This window comes from Phasianus colchicus, chromosome 1 (assembly GCF_987193195.1).
Source record: "Phasianus colchicus chromosome 1, bPhaCol1.hap1.1, whole genome shotgun sequence".
Taxonomy (NCBI): domain Eukaryota; kingdom Metazoa; phylum Chordata; class Aves; order Galliformes; family Phasianidae; genus Phasianus; species Phasianus colchicus.
The window spans coordinates 165,892,700-165,915,440 of NC_143436.1; the positions used below are offsets into that span (position 1 = coordinate 165,892,700).

At 35.4% G+C, this 22,741-nt stretch overlaps 1 long non-coding RNA gene across 1 annotated transcript in view; it reads left to right on the plus strand.

The window, feature by feature from the left end:
- Window positions 1-16,552, plus strand: part of LOC149920222 (uncharacterized) — a 64,936-nt gene extending 48,384 nt beyond the window's left edge. The window contains exon 3 of the long non-coding RNA XR_016470246.1: window positions 16,398-16,552. This is a non-coding gene — a long non-coding RNA (uncharacterized LOC149920222). The remainder of the gene's footprint in view (window positions 1-16,397) is intronic.
- The last annotated feature ends 6,189 nt before the right edge of the window (window positions 16,553-22,741 follow it).

Genomic DNA, 22,741 nt, shown 5'->3' on the forward strand with positions numbered 1-22,741 from the left:
TATTAGAACAAGCTTCCCAGAGAAGTTGTGGAGTCTCCTTCTCTGGACATGTTCAAATTCTTTCTGGAATCTTTCCTGTGCAATCTACTTGAGGGATGCTGCTTTAGCAGTGGGGATGAACTAGATAATCTCCAGGGGTCCTTTCCAAATCCTATGATTCTACGATACTGCGATGCTATGATTCTTCTATTTTCTTTTTCACTTGCAGTCCCAAACTTTATAAGCTAACTCTGTAACTAGTGTTATATTCAGCAGAAAAAGGAAGGCTTAAAAAGAGTTTGATCTCTCATCTGTAATTCTTTTCTCATCTTGTTCGCCTGCTGTTTTGATAAGCTTCAGTATTCAGACAAAAGGGCTGTTAAATATCTGCTTCTTATTGTTAATTTTTATTTGCTTTGTTCTTTTGTTTCTCAAGGCTCCACTGTCATTTTTCTTTGACTATATCTCTGAAGTATATTTTTCTTTTGAGGATTATAGCAAACAGTAAACCAACTTGGGTATTGAAAATGACCTAGTATATCAGTTTGAAATGTTTCCAGCTGTAGAAAATTCTCATTCTTCTATTCTCTGTACATTTCTGCTCAGAATGTTATCTCTCAGAAAAGGCGCCTTTGATCCACCATCTAGAACTGTATGTTTATTTTACCGGATGATTTTGCAGATAATTTCAACCTTCAATATTATTTCTCATTTTTTCCAATGTAGTATCCAATTGGTTAGACATATAAAAACACCTAGCTAACATATTTCTGACAAAGGTTGGTACTTTTAAATGGTAAACTTTAATCATAGAATCATAGAATCATTTGAGTTGGAAGCGACCATTAAAATTCATCTGGTCCAACTCCCCTGCAAAGAACAGGGACACTTACAGCTCAATCAGGTTGCTCAGAGACTCATTCAGACTGGCTCTGAATGTCTCCAGGGACAGGGCATCCATCACTTCTCTGGGCAACTTGTTCAAGTGCTTCACCATCCTAAAACACACAAACAAAAATCTTGAATTTTCTTCTAGTATTTTTTTTTTTTTCCAAATGAGTACAGACCATGTTGTCACAGATATAAATTGTTTCAATGTCTCTGTCTATCTCCTCATGAACTATGAAAGACTATAGCACAGACAGTGTTAACTGAATATTTCAGCCTCATGTACAGAGATTTCTTCAAAATGGTGAATATTGACACTGCAGCTGCTCAACTAGCTTACATATCAACTCTCTGGCAAAACTGCATCCCTAGCAATTCATTAATATAAAAAACGGTACTAAAAAAATTAATCTTCCAGCTAAATTTAACTTGGATATATAAGGCCTAAGAATGCTTCTGTAGAAGTTCTAATTTAAATGTAAAGGTCACGTAGAATTATAGAATATCATAAATTGGAAGGAACCTAAAAGGATAATAGAGTCCAACTCCTGGCTCTACACAGGACCACTCAAAAATTAAACCATATATCTGAGAGCATTGTCCAAATACTTCTTGAACTCCAGCAGGCTTGGTGCCATGACCTGTGGAACCTGTTCCTGAGAATGATCACCCTTTGCTTCCCCTTTTGAGGAAACTGTAGACCACAATAAAGACTCCCCTCACTCTCCTCTTCTCAAGGCTGGAGAAACCGTTGATTTAAGCTACTCCTCACAAATCATCCCATCTAGATCCTTCACCACCATTCTAATCTTTCTTTGGATGCTCTGAAATATTTTTGTATCTTTCTTTGTAGTGGCACTGGAAACTGTACATGGTACTAAAGGTGAGGCCACAGTCCCCTTCCATAACTGGCTAATAGAGCTGTGCCTGTCACAACACAGGCATACTTTGGACCTTTTGGTTAAGAAGGCACACTGCTGACTTGCTTGCCATCAACCAGAATCCCTAGATCCTTTTCCATGGGACTGCACTACAGCCTCTTGTCCTCCAGACTGTACATATATCCAGAGTTGTTGCAATCTTGGTGCAGAATCCGCCATTTGTTCTTTACAGAATCACAGAATCACCAAAGTTGGAAAAGACCTTTAAGATCATCCAGTCCAAGCATCCACCTATCACCAATAGTACTCACTAAACCATGTCCCCTCAACACAAAATCCAAACATTCCTTGAACATCTCCAGTAAGGTCTCCCCTGAGCCTCCTCTTCTCCAGACTGAACAATCCCGGCTCCTTCAGCCGCTCCTCATAAGGCCTTTGCTCCAGATCCCTCACCAGCTCTTGTTAAGCTTCATGTTGTTGGTCATGTCTCAGTCAGTTCTTTGAGTTCACCCTGGGATGAATCTCATTATGTCCCATAGATTTATATGCATCCAGCTTGAGAAGAAAATCACATAAAAGTTTGGAACTGACTAGGAGTTTATCTTCCTTGCAGCTATGGTCCTCTAGCCCAGGGCTCTTCATTTATGCTGAAGACAGAGGCAAAGAAGGCATTAAACTTCTCTCTTTTCTCTACACCTCTACTTGTGAGATGACAGTCTTTGCCTAGTGATAGACCAGTGCTGTCTCTCATTCTTTTTTGTCTGTTAATATATTTTTAAAAGTCTTTTTCATTGAGTTTGGCTGCATTACTTTGTTACTTACAATTGTGAACAGCATAATTCCATCCACCGTGCCATACTGTCTGACCTCGCTCCTATTGATCATACATTTTCTTTTTCTGCTTAAGCTCTAGAACAGCTCTGTTCAGCCAAGCCAGCATTCTGCACAATATGCTTAACTCTGAAAGGTCTCTTTTCTCTGGTGGACAAACCAATCCAATAAGTTCAGCCTATGGTTTAGTCGAATATTCAGGATTCTGGTTATGAATTTGCTACAAAATCAAGTGTTTGTGAACGCATCAGTGTTGAATTAATCTTATGTATATTTACGCAATTACAACATGACCACAAATATCTTTATATATATATATAAATAAATATATATATAAATATTTAATATTTCAAGTAAAATCGAGAGGTATTTAATATAGGTCAATTAAAAGAATAAAACTCTTTTTATTTTATATTGATTCTAAGCAGTAAGAAGACATCCTAAATTATATCATTTATAAATTCCAATTAGTCATACAACAAAGATTTAAGTAGAAGAACAGCAACATAAAATGGTCCAGGATTACTGATACTTAGAAGTGCATTTGATATATTGTTGCCAATAATGCTCCAATCTTTCCATTGAGTTTCAACAATTATTTTTTAAAAAGGAGGCAGGATGGCAAGTTTTCAGTATTGATTATATTGTCTTTTTTGTTGTTGTTGTTTTCCTCGTCAGCTTATAAGTGCAATAATTACTCAATTAAAATAATTTCCTAATGATTAAGGTAATTGATTGGCTAGGTTTGATAAGCTTTTTCAAATAAGATTTGATTACCAGCTCATCTTCAAGAAATATTCTTAACTTTTTTATTTTTAGTAAATATTTAGGAACATCTTTGATGTTGGCCTAAAATTGACTTGACTACATGAACAAGCACATTTACATGAGTAGGAGACTTATAAATTCATGAAGAAAACAAAGAAGAAACACCCCACAAAATAATAACCATCATCATCATCATCATCATCATCATCCCAGAGAGGTTCTTCTTCATCATACTTAACCAGTGGCCAATATTTCCTGACTGTTTGAAAAACTTATCTGTCCCAAGGCAATATTTATAAATATACTATGAGCAAATGATAATCTTTTTTTCTCAAATAAGTAGTTTTCTATTTAATGAGAACCATAATTAACATTGAACTGGTAGCATAGAAAGGCTAGAAAATACTGCATTTTCTGGAAAATAAGTCATTCATGGAATCTAGCTCAAAGCTTCACAGACGAATCAAAGAGAAATTGATACATTTCCTGAAAGCTGACATTAATGGGAATAGGTATTGAGATCAAAGGAAGACTCCAAAGGATGTGATACTGCTCTTACTACTACTACTAATACTCTGTCTGAAATGTATGTATGAGAATACTGTTTTGTATTTGTAGATTAATAGTAATCATTTCAAAGGAGAAATAGTGAATCTAAACCTTCCCTGGCACAACTTGATGGCATTTCCACTTGTCTTGTCACTTGCTGCTTGAACGAAGAGACCAATCCCTGCCTCATTACAACCTCCATGAGCTAGAGGTTGTAGATGATGCATGTGCATACATTTTATTATGAATAAAGATAGTTTTAAATTTTGCTATTTTTGATTATTCAATCTGTACAGCATTTGCCAAGAAACTATTCACATTTGGAAAGAAGAAAGAACATAATTCCTCATTCTTTTTGATCCCAGGAGTAGGTAACAATAAGCAATGAATAAACAATTTGCAAACAAATATTCTTCTTGGAAGGAGGTGCAGATTGTATTCTGCTTGGTCTGCCTTTTAACTAGTCAGATACACTGTTGAAAGGCTGAGGTAGACTGAACTGCAGGTCTGTGGTAGCTCGCACTCAGCTCACATGCCATGCTTCCCTTCCCATGGTAACCAGTGTAGAGTGAAGAAAATCGTCGTCAGGATTTCACTCAGTATATAATCATATATAATCATGTTGAGTCTCAGGAAGTCTCAACAGAAATAAACCAGACACAAACACATATACAAATTCTTGTCAGATCTTTTCTTCCTCAGTATAGATAGTTCATCGTCATGATTTCAGCTAGGACAGAGTTAATCTGGGACCCCTGTACAGAAAGAATAGAGAGCTGTTGGCATGGATACAGAGCAGGGCCATGAAAATGATCTGAAGCATCTCTCCTATGAAAAAAGGTGGAGTGAGTTGGGTTTGTTTACCTTGGAGAAGAGAAGACTCCAGGAAGACCTCATTGTGGCCTTCCAGAATTTGAAAGGATTTTAAAAGCAGGAGGAAGACCAACTTTTTAAGTTAAGTTAGATGTTAAAAAAAAAAAAAAAAAAAAAAAAAAAAATTACTCAGTGTTGTGAGGTGCTGGAACAGGTTACCCAGAAAGGTTATAAATGCTCCATTCCTGGAGGCATTCAAGGCCAGGTTGGATGAGCCCCTGGGCAGCCTGATCTACAGGATGGCAGACAGGTTGGATCTAGATGATCTTCCTTCAACCTAAGCAATCTAAGATTTTATAAATTTCTATAGCTGTTACCATAGTGGCAGGTATGGTGCTGTGGTTTGAATTTTGGATGAGAATAATTTTTGGTAACACAAAGATGTTTTGTCTGTGGCTGATCAATTTTTCTCAGTGGCCTCTTATGCTGCTCTGTCAGCAAGGAGGTTTTGGGTGCACAGAAAGACAGGAAGGGACAAAATCAGGACACTTGACCTAAGCTGGCCTAAGAAATAATTCATATAATATGACCTCATGCTGAAAAATAAAACTGGGGGAGAAGCTGGCCATAGGGAGCTGCTGCTGCTTGGGGTCTGGCTGGACATCAGTCAGCAGGTGGTGAGCAACCACTTGATTTGTATATTCTTTTATCGTTGTCGTTTTCATTTTCCTTTCCTTTTCCATCCTATTAAACTGTCTCTATCTCAATTTGTGAGTTTTACCTCTCTTTCTGTTTTCTCCTTCACCCCACTGTGGGGAACTGAGTGAATGGGTTGCTAAGCTGCCTGATGGGTTAAACCATTGCTGTTGTAAAAGCAGCTAAAGTAATTGATAAAATGTGTTTTACAATGTAACATAACACAGCACATCCTGTCTCTGAAGTTTACTTTTGTTTCTGCTTATGTTATTTACTTATCTCGGGTGACATGCAAATAGTTATTTTAAAAAATAGGTGGGACAGTAAGAAGTAGTAGGTAAATTTTAGTACGCGTATGAGGAAAGACATGAAAAAGTCCCTAGTTACTTTTAATTATTCACTCAAATAGTGCTTACCTCTCTTTTCTAGCTTTATCTTCCACAGCTTCCTAGGAACAGATGCAGTCCTAAGTGAAACTGCACCACAGGTGACCCCTCCTTCTGTGTCAGCCAAAGTGAGAGAAGCCCGTGTCTCTGTCATATCACTTGATGAGTAGGAAGTATGCAAGCTGAGCTCCCAACAACATAAATGGTTTCTGTCCTGCTGCTTGTTTTATGGAATTTGCTCATAATATTACCTTTGGAATGTGACTGTTGGGAACTAGAGAAAAAAAAAAAAGATAAAGGGGAGTTGGATGAAAGAAAACTAATTCTTCATTATCCCTTACTAGAAAACCAGTAGCTGGGAACTTAGTCTATTTGTACTAATGCTAACTTACAGTGTCATGTTGTCTTTGAGCTCTCATGTCTTATATTTTAAGAGTTTTGCTCACTGGCACAAATAAGTTCAAGCATACAAATGTATTTTCCTCCTTTGCAAATTAAATATATTTCTGGCGAAAGTTTAAGCATTAACATGAGTGCTAACATAAGAAATATTTTGCAGAGATAAAGTCACAGATATGCATTCTGGTATGTGAAACTTCCTAAGGTATAAATCACAGAGAAAAAAAAGAAATTAATTTTGCTAAATGTACACATTGAGACTGTGGATGCCTGTACCTGAGTTTTAGGCTTCCTAATAGTCAAAGGAAAGAAACAGGCACTTCTAGGTCACAATTTCTCATATGCTAAAAAAGGCATCTAAAGTAGGTCAGATGAACTGCTCCAAGAATGGCTATTATTCTCTATCAACTATAAAGGGAGATCTGGTTGATTAATTCACATTTGATGTAGATGTTTAAAGAAGAGATGATGAATCCCATTCAGGGAATCCAGAATGACTATTAAAAGACCAGAAAACAAAAATGAGATCACTTCTTTTCCTGATATATAGAAACTGAGAAAGTTATGCACAAGTCAAAACTGACTTTAAGGTTCCAAAGTACTTTCAGAATTTTTGAATATTTTAATTTTGTTTACTTCTGTGTTTTCCTATTACATATTACAAATTTCATAACACTACATTTTGATCTTATGATCTTATTCTCTTTCTTTATGAACAATGAGAGCCTTCCCCAACATTAGCAGATTTTTATGAATATAAATTTAACAAAGCAAAGCAATTCACTTTTTCATCTATTAAGAAAGTGCTGTACTACCAATAGCTTGGGAAACGTAACATTAAAGACTGATCTGCCATCAGGCTTACCATCATAACTTGATTTCAGCGAAAGTACTCTATGAACAATTTATCAGATGAACAGAACTTCAAATCAAGCAAAAGTGTCTTGATTCTTCACTTTTTATGGAGAAATAATGGTGTTCAAATGTAATTTCTCCTCTGTAGCTGTGACTCTTTAAATACTGAAAAGATTAGTTCATTAAAGAAACAATAGGTTCAAATGTGATAATGAGAAGATAATGGAAGATTTTCAATTAAAAAGATTTAGAAATAGATATAACACTGTTATAGGTTTAGCATACTAGCCAGACCTTTATATTATGTATATATTTTATACTTCTAATAAGTCAATTGGTATGTTTTCCAATGCCAGTGAAAAATTTCTGATCTACAAGGTTTTTTTTACTCCCAAACTGTTTATCATTATCAAGAAAGTATTCTAATCCATTTTATCACTGTCAGTCTGTGTATTTAATGATCACCTTAAAAACAAAATCTAAACAAAAAAAATATTAAAATTAATAATAAATAATAAATTGTAATATATTTTTAAGTTATTTGCTGGAGAGAAACCAAAATATTAATTTTAAATAATAGATGTTTTCCAGTCTCTGATATTTTAAAGAAAAGAATAAGCAGTAAGTATTACAGAAGAAATATTAATAGGATTTAAAGCCCGCTGAACTGATAGGAAATTTTCCATTGATTTATTTGTAGTTTTGATCCAGATCCTAAAGCAGTGAAATATATCAAATTACTTTGAGTAGTTCAGAGCTTGGTAATAAAACACATTTTAAGATATGGTATTTTGAAACAAACAAACAAACAAACAAAAAACCTCCAGACATTGCAACCTTGGAACCTTCTCCCTGTTTTGTCTTTATACATATTGATGCTCATAGCAAGCAAGATACATACTAATAGCAATACTGAGACTCATGTGACTTAACATTTATCATTATCAGAAAGTCTTTAAACTATCTGAAAATCAAGGACATAAGCAATTTATGAAGGCTCCTTCTATGTAGAGGCAGAACTTCTAGAAGTGTTGCAAACTACCAAACTTCTCAACAAATTTTAGGTGAACTCCAACTCTGATTGGTGAATGTAATTCTCTAATGCAGCTGTAGACTGCACGTGAAGTTTAGATACACCTAACTAAAACAGTTTGCCACCTTCTGAACAGTTTGATGTCTTCATCACAATTGAAACAGTTGAAATTTTGAACAAGATAAATATGAACATATATGCACATGTATTGTGTTGGTAGGGAAAGCCAGAGATAGATCTATGAAGAGAAGTAGAAAAACATTTCATAGTCTTCCTTTAGAGAATTCAAAGTAGAAGTAAAGTAGCAGTAAAATTATTTAAGATGATTGCCAATGGATTAGGTGTATTGTATGCTTGAATCCTTCATTGTTTTGTTTTGTTTTGTTTTGTTTTGTTTTGTTTTAAATGTTCCTCTACTCAGGGCACTTCTAATGTTGTAAGAATTTTGTTGTAAGAATTGAGTCTAGTGGAATAAAGCTCAGATTTCAGTTTTTCCATTTATGATGGAGATTTAAAAAATTCTATCTTGTAGGTAAGAGCCGATTTTCATGAGCAATGTATTCATTTTACAGTCCATCCTTTCATCCTTTAACTTAAAGGAAATTATTCAGGAGGTCATGAAGTGGTTTACTGAAGACAGACATACAATCACTTGAACACAGTTATACATATAGGAACATATAGGAACATACACATGGAAGAACGGGCACCCAAGCAAATTTTATCATTGCTCAAAGTAAATGAAATAACACAAGTATATGTTCTATCCTACTAGAATGGTGTTTTAATGAAGCTAGAGTATGCAATTCATGCCTGAAGATCTAAGGTGTAGATATCTCTCAGATTTCAAAGCCTTCTGAGATTCTGTTGAAGGATTGTGTAGGGCAGAGAGAGTTAAATGTAGAACAACTAATTTATGATAGGATAAATTCTTCCAGTCTTAGGAGGTATTCTGAATGTGAATATGAGTTCTTCTGCACCCCAGAAAGACATACATATTTTCCCTGGAAACCTAACTTCATATCAAAATAAAATAAAGGGGAAAAAATGATTAGTTACTCTATATCAATTAAAAGTTTAAACTGTTTAAACTAACTTCTTACTAAACTCTTTAAAAGTTCTGGCAATCATAAAGACTGCTGTGGAAAATTGAGCACATTTCCACTATGCAACAGATATTACTGGACTACTATACTTGACAAATAAACTTCAAGTCCATTGCTTTGTTCAAAACATTTTAGTACAATATTCTCCTTGCATATACTTCCTTACTCAGCACTGGTATAGGCACACCTGGAATACTGTGTAGAGTTCTAGCCCCTCCAGTACAAGAGGGATATGAATGCACTAGAGAGAGTCCAGCAAAGGGCCACTTACATAATTAGGAACTGTAGCATCTCTTCTGTGATGAAAAGCTGAGAGAGATGTGATTGTTTAGTCTAGAGAAAGTAATGCTGAGGGGACTCTCATAAATACAGGTGTGCCTAAAAGGAATATACAATGGAACGGGACCAGGCTCCTTCATGATGCCTATTGACAGAACAAGAAGCAATGGGCACAAACTTAAGTGCAGAAGTACGTGTCTGAACATAAGAAACATGCTCTTTTTTTTTTTTTTCCACACTGGCGCTGGAGCACTGGTAAAGGTTGCCCAGAGAGGCTGTGAAACCACCCTCCTTGGAGACATTTAAAAATCATGGCCCTGGGCAACCTGCTTTTGGTGTCCCAGCTTGAGTAGGAAGTTGGATAAGATGACCTCCAGAAGTCCTTTCCCACTTCAGCCATTGTGTAAATTATGTGGAAGTGAATTTCCAAATACAGACAACATTTAAAGTACCATACATTTAAATTTTACATAGGACTCTGTCACCACTTAGCTGTTTGAATGTTTCAAACACAATCGTGTATATTTCTATTTCCTATCTCTCACATGAGAATTTGCTATATTTTTTTCTATGATTCTATGATATCAGAACCTATTGTATAACGTGGTAATATGCTGAACCAATTGTGACTTGAACGTACCTTGCAAAACTAGTTTATTTTTTAATCAAATGCAGATCATCCAGACCACAGATTTACATATAATTATTTTAATATGACACAACACACCCACAGAGAAAGTAACAGAATGTGATTGGATAGTGTTAGCTAGACAGCAGATTGTTACTTTTAGGTGTTATTAAAAGAACTGAAGAAGCAGTTGGCAGACTTATCAGATCATCTGTCTGCATGTCTGTTTCTTCTTTTCTCCTTCTGTTTAACAAAAGTCTCAGTAGAGTCTAGCATAGTAGTCGTTCAAAGTAGTGTCTTTTGTCCAACAAAAGTATTTTTCCGTCATTATACAAATTTGCATTCCCTATCTGACTTCACCGCAAGTGTCCATCCTATCTCTATAGTCAATAGTATAAATTAAAGTATAATTCCAACAGATCTCAAAAATTGCAGTCCACAGCTATTAATGTCTACTCTAACTCACTCTTCAGAAATTTCTAATCTGTAAGAGAGAAAAAAGTTTCCGGGTCCTCATATTCAAGAAGTTTTAAGATATTTTCTTCATGTGATGCTTGTAATCTTTTGGAAGAGCTGCACTGAGAAAATGTTGATGGTGTACTTTCCACAATCTAACTGCTCAGTAAAAAGCACAAAAGAGAGATGATATAGTGGCAAGAATTCTCCCTTCCTAGATGTCTCTGCATCTCAACTTAAATCCATGTCCATGAGGAAATGAAGTGGATGTAAGACAAGGCTAGATTAGAAAACAGGTTCAGATGCAAATTCAATTAACACTTATAAGACTTAATTTTTGAGTGGTTGATCTTATCTCTGTTTAAAAATGTCCATTGCAAAAGCTTTGACCTATAAGGGTTTACATTCTAAATATAAAAGTCAGAACATCCTGTTCTTGAGTAAGATTTTCATTTTCTTTCTGCTGGCATTCCTTTGGAGGAGGATTCCAGTCTCAGAAAATTGATGTATCAATTGTTATAACCTCACTTTATAGGATGAGCATGTATTGATAGTAGAGATCCAGGGGAGGGGGGAAAAAAAAAAAAAAAAAAAAAAAATTGATTGATCAGTGGAAAACATCTATGATAAGGCACACGAAAAATCCTTTTTTTTCTTCCCCCATTGAATCTCAGGGAAAAATTTCATAACCATTACAAAACATAGAAATTTGCTTTATTTTCTTTTTCTTTTGATTTCTTTTTCCTTAGCCTTCTATTGCTGCTGCATATAGTATATTTTAGAAAGAATAAAAAATATAACATTTTCTGAAAAATTGCAAGAATGCCTAGCATGCTTAAGCAAAATTCTTTTACAGAGATACCGAGGTTTACCGATAATTTGAATGAAAATAAGATATCAGGTACTGGGGAGAATATGAAATATGAAAACACCTCAAAGGAGGCAGAGAATGAATCTGTAATTTGAACAAGAAATGAGTAAAGCATATGCTCATATCTGTAAACTACCCTATTCAAAGACTATTGAAAACTTCTCTTTCTTTCTTTAAACCTGTCCAGCTCATCTCCACAGGACATGATTTAATATTAGTATATATGTTTTCTCCACTCCCATCCCTGTGGGCTGAAACATCACCCTATGCATTCAGATACACAAACGCATTTTCTGTTTTGGACAATCACACCACATACGTTATCAATAGTGCAAAGAATATGCATCAGTGATAGAATATTTAAATTCACCAAATTTATGGAATAATGAAGACAGTATGTCCATCCAAGGGAATAATTACTTCACAGGGAGCCTGTGCATCTCAAATTGGTTGATTCTTTGGACTTTAAATTGGCCACTGTTCCTGTTGTTTAAAGCCAACAAACGGTAGCACTGTCAGAAAGACTGCCTGCCAGAAAAGGGTATTTTCAAAGTCACACAGCGTGAATATTTCCTTGTCAAGACCCATTACAAGAAAAAGTAACTGGCATTTCAATGAAACAGTCCTCTTATCTATCTATCTATCTGTCTATCTATCTATTTATTTATTTTATTTTGTGACTAGCTTGGGTTGAAGTACCTCTACCAACTCTGAGAACATAGGGACACAAGTTCACTACAGGAAAGCAGAAGTATATTTGGAAAAGCAGACTGAAATTTAACAATTCTTACTTTTTCTCTTACTTTTAAATTATTACTTTAAAATTTAAGTAGACAGATTGCTCATATATCACATTTCATTAGATTAAACATACTCTATGATGTGACATAATTTGATGTGACCTCATCAAACCAGATGAAAATGTCATCTATGATGCATTTAACAAATTGATACAGATTCTGTTATATGGCAATTTCTTACAGTTCTGGGGACAGAAAAAGTTGTAACAAGCTATTACAAGACTTCCATGTAGAGAACAAATATTTCACTTTGTATTATACACAATTTCTAATCTGTTCTTAGACATTGTATGGGATATTGCATTGTTTTTATTTGTGTAACTCAAAGAAATACTTTCTAAGCTAATAATCAGTGTTTTGTTGTTCTTTTTTTGAGAAGGCTACTGACTGACAAAAAAAAATTGCAAATACAAATTCTTGATTGAAGTTTAAGTAGCATTATCAACTCCTATATAAGTTCTTTCCTGTATTATGGAAGTACAGAGTTAAGATAGCAACTTTTCTTCCAGAGTGGGATGACAGTTTTACAATTCTGTAACTGACTCCTTACTGGCAATTACTTATATATTGGTCTTTTAATATTTGGGTCACTGAGAATTTCAAAGTAGTACTAGCTGTCCTTGCAATTGTCTAAAGACAAGGACTTAAGTTATTTGTATTTCTGGAGGTAGCTTAAAGAAAACACAGAGCTTTTGCCAAGATTAACTGTAATAGAACATTGACTAAAAAGTTCCCAATTATTCTATCTTCTGACGAGATATAATCATGGTCCTTCAGCAGCTTCCTTTAGGAAATAATCTGAAAGAAGAACACAATCTATCCCTATGCTTCTACTGGACCGCATCTTTCTACACAAATAGTTAAAAGCAGGCAAGCTCCCTAGTAAAACTATGTCATTCAGATCTAGCATGAAAGGCTTACAAATTTTTAGTGAGATTCCTTGGAGCTTTTTATGGCTTACTGTAAACAAATTATAATATATTAATGCCAACACTGACAAAAAAAGACTTGAGCAGAAGTTGATTCATATTCTTCTACTTCGGTTCAAACATAGGACCTTGTGTTTGCCTGCACCATCTGTGCAGATTTATTTTCCAAACACCATGGTTCAGGGCTTATATACGTGAAGAAATATATATATTATGATGAGGCGGGAAACTAAGGCAACATCCAGGGGACTTCAAAAATTTTTTTTTGTATATCATGAAACAATTCTTTAAGAATCCCTAAGTGGGGAAATCAAGAACAGCTGATTACACAGAATGCATATCCAAAGAGCTATTACTGTGTGATTAGGACTGAAAGATAACATCTGACTATGTGCACTGTGTGCTCCTGATGCCCCGATTGTGAAGAAATGTTATCCTGTAAGATGGTAATACCAATACTAGTAACAGGCCATCAACATTGTACTGTTTGTACATCCTCAGGATTGAGGCTTATCGGACTTTCTCTACTTAAGATGCTCTTGCATTCAGCTACGGATTAATGAAAATAGACAATATTTTTTTTCTGTCATATGAAAGGTACATTGAAAAAAAAAAAAAAAAAAAAAAAAAAAGTCACATATGAACCATATATAGAATTAAGGTAAATAGCTGTTTTGATAAATGTGACTGAAACATTATTAATAAGGTCATTTTATAATAGCAAACCCTAGAATGAATTAAAACTTAGGAAACAGAGATGTGCACAGTACATTTATTTACCCTGATAGTGGTAAACTCTTGTAACAACTGACCCATGCAGAGCATAAATATTATTTTACTGTAGGCCACAGGTAACTGCTTCTAAAATACAGCATTTCTTTAAGGTGAACCTGACAGAATTTGACGTGCATAAAAAATACACATACAGTATGTATGTAGCATACTTCACTGTGACATTCGCGCAGACAGTCTAGGTTTGGCAACAGTTTGTTTTAGTGCGCTTCTTTTGACATTTAAGGAAAAGCTTAGAATGTTTCTGAAAGGAAATGGCACTGCTTGCCAGATACAAATATATATCTTCACAAAGGCCATCTTCAGGTGAAAATGCCTGCAGAATTGTTGTTGGAGGTGACATATTCCAGCTGAGAGATTGTGAGGAAAAATAGTTTGAATACCACCTGAGAAAAATATAGTTAAATTTAACTGAGAATGCTTCAACTCTATGATCAAGACCTTCAGCTGTTATAAATCATTTGAAGTTCCCTTGACTCAGTTTTATCATTTTCATTTCACTTTATTTAAGCTATTTATTTATCAGAATATCATACCTTCTCCTTTGTATCTAAAGGTTCTGATGATTTTTTATGTTACTATGGGAATTTTCTGCTATGGAAATTAGTCTTCAAATGTACATTCATAAAATATATAAATGGGAGATAAGCGCTCACAAAAATGTGATTTATTCCAACTATGTAATTCTATCCTGAAGTTGAGGTGAGGCATGGATGATTTGTTTTCTATTTCCATATTATTCTTATCTCTAGTAACACAGTACTATGCTCAGCCTTCTGAAAATGGACTTTCAGGAACTACTTTGTGCTTTCATAAACATTAATACATTTCCTAAATTTTCAAAGCTGTGTAATACATATGTCTGATCAGGCTTTCAAGGATTTAAACTACTCATCATTCATTCAGCCAGTTCTACAAGAATCTACAAGTATGTCTCTGTGTGCATATACATTGCACCCACCCTTACAGTACAAACACAAATATATGTACTAGGTTTAAGTGGCAAGGCTTTCATGTGTGTGATAGCTGTGGGAGTAGGAGGGGAAGGGAGGGGTGTTAAGGCATTCATGTGTCTTTGCTTCTTGTTTCTGGAAGTTTAGGAGGATAGTTGGCCTTTACACTTTTTTTAATTTCTGTCCTTAAAGGTAGTATAAACATGCTCCTCATATGCTCCTCAATTTTATATTTACATATTTATATATGTGAAACTAGATAAGTATATACAGTTTTTTGATGTTCTACACAAAACAAACAATTTTAGTTTATTTTGCTTATTTTTTACTTATAATGATAAGTGGATTTTTATACGCTATTTGTCATTTTACTCAGTCTAGACAACAAAAGCAATGACCCTAACTAGGCTTTCTTTTATCCTCCTTCTGAGGTTGAGAAACCCTTTCCCAGAGACATGAAATATAGGATAGTTTGGTACTTTCAGTTCTTTCATGTAGTGTACAGTCTGTCAAGAGCTTCTCTTTCCCCTGGAGACATCATCCAGTATTTCCTCAAGTTCTCTGCCACTCCAATGAGTAGCACACCTTCTTGATACAACTAAGGGTATGCAATATTTTTTAAGTCCATGATGAATTTTTGTTTTTTTATTATTTTTTTTTTCCTCTTTTAAGATGCATCACACATAATTTCTCCAGTTCTTCTATAGATAAAACTTAGGGGTTTGTTTGTTTGTTTGTTCTGTTTTTGTTTTTGTTTTTACATTTATCTTCATCACCTGTGACTATTGTTGGTATGCTAACTGATAACATATTCACTTATTTGTCTGTAACCAGTTTTATATTAAGCAAAGCAGCCAAATCCAGGGCAGCCTCTTGACATTCTAAAATTTCTTGGGTGACCCCCAGTGCATATTCAAAAGTAAATGATGCTCCAGAAAAGTGCCAGAGTTAATAATAATGGTCAGACAAAGTTGTAAATTTTTTTTCAAGAAGTGCCAGTTCCCTAACTGGGGGATCTATTCCCTAGTTGGGTTATCAATCTATAGAGATATGTGCAAAGTTCTTATATTTAACTTATTTCAATGTTCTCTTTACCAAATTAACAGGTAAAATTTCTGCATGGAATAGCATACTCTTAAAATTTCTGCAGGATAGTTAGAGGATTCATGGGAGTCTGAGTAAGTTTGAGTTAAAAGACAACTATATAAATAGAAATATTTGAGAGGGCTTCCTGCCTGTGATAGTTGATTTGTACCGTTAATTCTAAATGTAGCGTGAAGTTGTTTTTAAATCTTTTCTGTTTGTCCTCCTGATTTCTTTGCTTGGGCTCTAAAGAGCCAGTTCCCTATTCACATCTGTGAGTTGATTCCTTGTGTTCAGTCATTACTTGGAGCCAAGAAGTTCAAGAGAGGTTTGCTGAATTTTGATCAGCACTATGCAATTGATTGTTTTTGTTTGTTTGTTTGTTTGTTTGTTTGTTTGTTTGTTTGTTTTTCACTGAGCAGTAGGAACATCAACTACGAAGCCTTTTTCAACTGCCGTGGCTTCATTCTTCATCTGTTCATCTACAAGATGATATAATTTTGCAACTGACTGGGCTTCTCCACCAGATGCAAGACTTGAATTAGAACTGAAAGATATTTCAAGGAGGGATGTGTAATCAGAGGTATGCTTTTCTCTTCAGCTAATTATATTCAATTGTGTGAGTAAATAAAATTTTTTATCCATGCTTCACTCCAGAATGAAGGAGTCAGTGCCCAAGTTACTCTGTGGGAATTTGGTTACCTACTTTTGGGTGATGTGTTCTTCAACATTTGGGTAAGTAAAGGCATGAGAATACATCTGGTAGAAAAACTATACAAATTTTAGATCAGAAACAGAGGTATTATTTACGTGATTTCTGATGTGAGTCAGATAAAACAATTTTGATAAACTTGTGATAAATATTATGGTAACAGATTTGTATTCTAAAAGTTTGTGTCCACTGCATCTGCAATTATTGCAACTAGGTGAGTGGAACAACACCTAGAGTCATAAACATACACTAACAAGTATAAACATACACTATACAAGTATAACATATCTATCCAATAGTAGCTACAGTTGTTGACAGCATGAAAATATATGTCTGGGATGATATGAAATGATGGGAAATACTATTTTACTATTGTACATCTGCAAAATCAGAATAACTATAGTGATAATAAAAAATATTATGGCACAGTTTAAACTTATGAATCTGGGAAGAGTAGGACTCCAAGCCTCTACTTCCTGGCTACCTCCTGCTTTACAAGTTATCTGATCTTATGGGAAGTTAGACTTCATGCTGGAGACCTCCAGAATATGATGGCCTCATATGCTAGCACTTGAAATTCCTTTTCCAATCCTACCAATTTTTTGGATAGAAGAGGAGAAATCCCAGTACAGATCCCACTAGTACTTTAAGCACAACAGCTATGCTCTGGACTGTTGCTTGAAAGCAAAATGAAGAACAGTTCTAGAAACAAAAAAAGGGAGTTTTCCCCAGTTCATTCTCTTAACAGCACTAGAACAGAAATAAACACAACTCCGTCAAAGGAAATTAGAAAGCCAGAAATGGAAAAAGAAAAAAAAAAAAAAAAAAAAGAGTATAGCAGATTATAGTAAAATAAGGGATTAATCATTTTTTATATTGTATTTTTCACTGAATTTCATACATTTAAAATCTTAATCTCTCCAGAACCATCATTTCACTCAGTATTTATATTCTGGCAAATATTATAAATTCACAGAATCACAGAATCACAGAATCGTAGGGGTTGGAAGGGACCTCCAGAGATCATCGAGTCCAACCCCCCTGCCAAAGCAGGTTCCCTACACCAGGTCGCACAGGTAGGCGTCCAGGCGGGTCTTGAATATCTCCAGAGAAGGAGACTCCACAACCTCCCTGGGCAGCCTGTTCCAGTGCTCCGTCACCCTCACCGTAAAGAAGTCTTGCACACATTGGTGCGGAACTTCTCTACTTTTTTATGTCAACAGACAATAAAAATTGTTAAAAAATATATGTAAACTGATGTGATATTTCTATTCTTTGCTGAATTCATGGGTTTGTTTGGTTTTTTTTTTTGTTTTTTTTTGTTTTTTTTCCTTATTTGCTTAGTGACTTGGTATGTGCAACATCATCAGGTTACAGAACATGTTTTTATTTATTTTGAGGCATGCTATATTAAAAATGTTCAATTTAAGATACACCAAATAAGAAAGAACACAAACAATTATTTCAGTTCAATTAATGTTTAGTATGTTTTCCTGTGTTTACATAATAAATTCTAGCACCTCATGTATTTACATGGAAAAAATAAAAGGATTAAGAGACATTTTGCTTCAAACATTTTTTTCTTTTACTAAAAAAGAGAAACAGGTTTTACAATGATATTTAAGACTTCTACCAAAGCTTTAGAGCCAGATTAAATTTTATATGTATTGCAAAAATTCCAAATTAAACTGTGAACTCATTCTGAATATATATTGAGTTGTTCACCATTTTCACTCATTTATCACAGTGAAAAAGAAAAAGAACTTTTTACTCTTTTCATTAAGGTGCTATTTTGCTTGCTTTTATTTTGAGATATCTGGTACATGCTGACTGTATAATACCCTTACCTGATGCCCAAGGTAAAGATCATATAAAACATGTATGTGTGTGGACCTACTGCCCCCACCAGACTCTTGTATGTTGAAACAACATGATGTATCTTCAGTGAAAACACTAGTGAGGACAGAAATGTTAAGACCACAACTGAAGTTAACTAACTGTTTACTACAGATGTCTTTATAAAGATAAGTAATTCATCTTCTTTTAGGAAGTGTGAAAGTTAAATTAAACCTGAATTTGCTTTGTTGTACTGAGTATACTGTAGGCATGTGTAGACCTTTGTATTGAGAAATGTAAAAGACTTGTTATTTTACAATCAGATCTTTATCTGCTTTATCTCTCCTCCATTTGATTTTCTTTTCCTACTCAATTAAATTTTGAAGTATCTACCCTGAAGAATATTCCAATCAAAGGCCCTAACCTATTCTCTTGACTCTTTTTTTACCATCTTTCAGAAATATATTTTCAAGTCATTATCATTAGAAAAGCAGAAATTCTGCATTCTCACATGGTTCATTAAATAGCTAACACTTTATTTTTATGTGTGAAGCACAATGTTTTTAAAATAACATAATTGTCTAGCCCAGATAAAATGTATTCAGAATAATATATGTAATGTATGATTTTACAGATGTACTGCATGTTATAACGATATTTCTGAAAATAAAAGTATAGCTCAGTTATAGATACTTAATTTTCTAACAGAGACAAATAAGAGATCCCATGTAATTCTACTTATCTTAAAATGCAGGGCCTTAGCAGAGGAACTGGCACAGGTTGCCAGGCCCAATGTAATGTCATCTTCACTCTGTTTAATGGGCATTCCCATATATTTTTTACATTTTTGTCTGGCCTTAGATGGACATTTAATGTAGAACAGTGCTCTTTCTTGTCAGGAGATACTGATTAATTTTAAAGGAAGTATTAAAACTCACTTTGAAAAAATTATATGTCTTTTGATGATATTCTCAGGTCTGTAGATCTGTGAATTATGCCAGCTATGCAATACAAGTGAAAGGCAAGCATGAATGCGAATGTGAGATGTATTTGACAATGTCCTCTTACATTTTAATGTACACTTTTTCACATTAGTATCTGAAGGGTGCAGAGATGTGTAGTCAGTCTTAGCCTCACGTAAACCATAATTCTCTGTACTCAAGATCTATTAGTGTTCATCAGTAGTGACAAGAGTTATTGACTGAATATTCATGGGATTCCTTTTATTTTAATACTCTTTATCATTCTTATCTTCCTATAATCTTTTCTCCTTCATACTATATTTTGAAGTGCAGGATCCCTTAGCATATGTTATCCCTTGTTCTTTAAACACTGTAAATGTTATAAAACAATCATAGAATCAAAGAATCACAGAATTGCTCAGGTTGGAAAAGACTTAAAGATTGAGTCCAAATGCAACCTAACCATACAACCCTAACTCCAACAACCCTCCGCTAAATCATGTCCCTGAGCACCACATCCAAATGGTTTCTAAACACATCCAGAGGTGGTGACAACTCAACCACCTCCTTAGGGAGCCTATTCCAGTGCTTAATGACCATTTCAGTAAAAACGTTTTTCCTGATATCCAACCTAAACTTACCCTGGCACTACCAGAGGCTGTTTTGACTCATCCTGTCACCTGTCACCAGTGAGAAGAGACGAACCCGGCTCCTGCTGTAAGGAACTTTTCAGGTACTGGAAGAGAGCAATAAAGTCTCCCCTCAACCTCCTTTTCCGAGACTGAACAGCCCCAGTTCCTTCAGTCTCTACTAGGGTAGGTCATATTCTTCAAGCCCTTCACAAGCCTTGTAGTGCTTCTTTGGACCTGCTCCAACACCTCAATGTCCAAAACTGAGGTGCTCAAACCTGAGCACAGTACTCAAGGTGGGGCATCACCAGTTCCGAGTACAGGGGCAGAATTACTTCCCTAGTCCTGCTCACCACATCATTCCTGATACAAGGCAGGATGCCATTGGCCTTCTTGGCCACCTGGGCACATTGCTGGCTCATATTCAGCTGAGTGTCCATCAGTACACCAAGGTCCCTTTCCATCAGGCAGCTTTCCAGCCACTCCTTCCCAAGTCTGTAGGGTTGCCTGGGGTTGTTGTGACCAAAATGCAGGACCTGACACTTGGCCCTATTGAAACTCATACAGTTTACTATGACCCATTGATCCAGTCTGTACAGATCCCTCTGTAGTGCCTTTTTCCTCTCAAGCAGATCAACACTCCCTCCCAACTTGGTGTCGTATACAAACTTACTGAGGATGTACCCAATCCTCTCATCAAAATTATTAATAAAGATGTTAAAGAGAATGGTTTCTCCTGTCATTAGTAATTGCCAGATTGCAGATTTCCTATGAATAAAATATTTAAGTACTGAAACAATACAAAAACAATCTCATTATTGAAGATTCAAACACCAGACAGCAAGTTTGCAGCAATCTTCTATCAGGATTAACTGCAGAATAGTCACCTAAAATGATCATGCTTTCAGTGCTGCTTACTGATTTAATTCAGTCACTATTACAAAGCAACTGAAACAAAAAAAAAACACTAAAGATTTTAATTTACTTGTTGCATAAATATATTAATCACAGAAGAAATTTCACAAACTGGATCTTTAGGGATTCTAATCTAAACTATGTCTAATTGTCCTGTTGTCAGATTTAAGTCTGACTTCATTCTAGACTTTGATGTGAACAATCAAGTATTACATAACAAAAAAAGTATCACTTGCAGAAGGAAGTTAATCCATCCTTTAGAATAATGCACAGAGCACAGACCAATATGAAGCAGAACGATTTTTTGGGTTGTTTGGAAACTAGGAACTCAGCTGTAGAGTGAAAGGAATTTAGGAGACACCAAAAAAAAAAAAAAAAAAAAAGAAAAAAAAAAGAGGAAATACCGTTAAGGGATCACTGAAGAAAAGCCACAAGTTTGATGACATTTCCAGTGCACAGGATAAGGGCAGTTGGAGATAAATTAGAATTCAGTTGTGAAGGGCATCTGAGCAGATGGAGAAAACCTGGAACAACTGTTTTCCCAGGCTTCCTAGTTTGAGCAGGAAGCAAGAGAATGCAATATGTCCACAAAAAGCAGTGTCTTTGGAGCAGTGTCTTTGGAGACACTCCAGTCTGATCATCTAGGAAAGGGTGGAAAGAATGTTAAATCTGAAGGAGAAAAACTGGGAAAAAAAAAGAAAAAAAGAAGAAAAAAAAAACCAACCAAACCAAACAAAAAAGCCTTCTATATTTCTAGGTACTTCCATAACTTAGGATGTAATTATAAGTGAAGTTCAGCTAGTGCGAGCTGGTGGCAAAACTTCCACTCAACTTGCGGATGTTGTGTATGACTCAAGGCTATACAGCTTGTGCCTTCTGTACTATATATTTCTTTTTTAATTCTTTCATAAGTGATAGCAGAATGTGGGTATATACAGATTCCATTTAGTTTACTTCCCAATAAATCAGGAACTATAGTGTCCTTATCACACCTTCACATTGACTTCCATACTTCGTGACCTTGAGGTGTATGTTATGAGTCACAGAATCATAGAATCCTTTGAGTAGGAAGGGATATTTAAGGTTTTCTAGTCCATCTTTCCTGAAATGAAGAGGGACATCTGTAGATAGATCAGGTTGCCCAGAGCCCAGTCCAGTCTGACCTTGAATGTCTCCAGGAGGAAACTGGTCCCCATCTTGGGACCAGTGCTCTTCAAAGTTTTTATTAACAGCATAGACAGCAGAATTGAGTGTACCTTTCGTAAGTTAGCTGATGACACCAAGATGAGTCTGTCCAGGTGTGGGACTCCCAGCACAAACTGTTGGAGTGCATCCAGAGGAGGTACATGAAAATTATCTAAGAGCTGGAGCACCTTTCCTATGAAGAAAAACAGAGGGATCGGGGCTTGTTTATTATAAAGAAGAAAAGGTTCCAAGGAGACCTCATTGCAGCCATCCGGTACATGAAGGAAACTTATTAGTAGGGAGGTAGAAAAGAGAGAATGGCTTTAAAAGAGGGGAAATTCAACTTAGAGATTAGTTGGAGCACTAGAACAAATTGCTCAGAGAAGTTGTAGATGTCCCATCTATGGTGGCGTTCAAGATCAAGGTTAAATGGGGCCCTGGACAGCCTGGCAACCCTGCCCATGGCAGAGGGTTGGAATGAGATGATCTTTAAGTTCCCTTGCAATCTAAACCATTCCATGATTCTC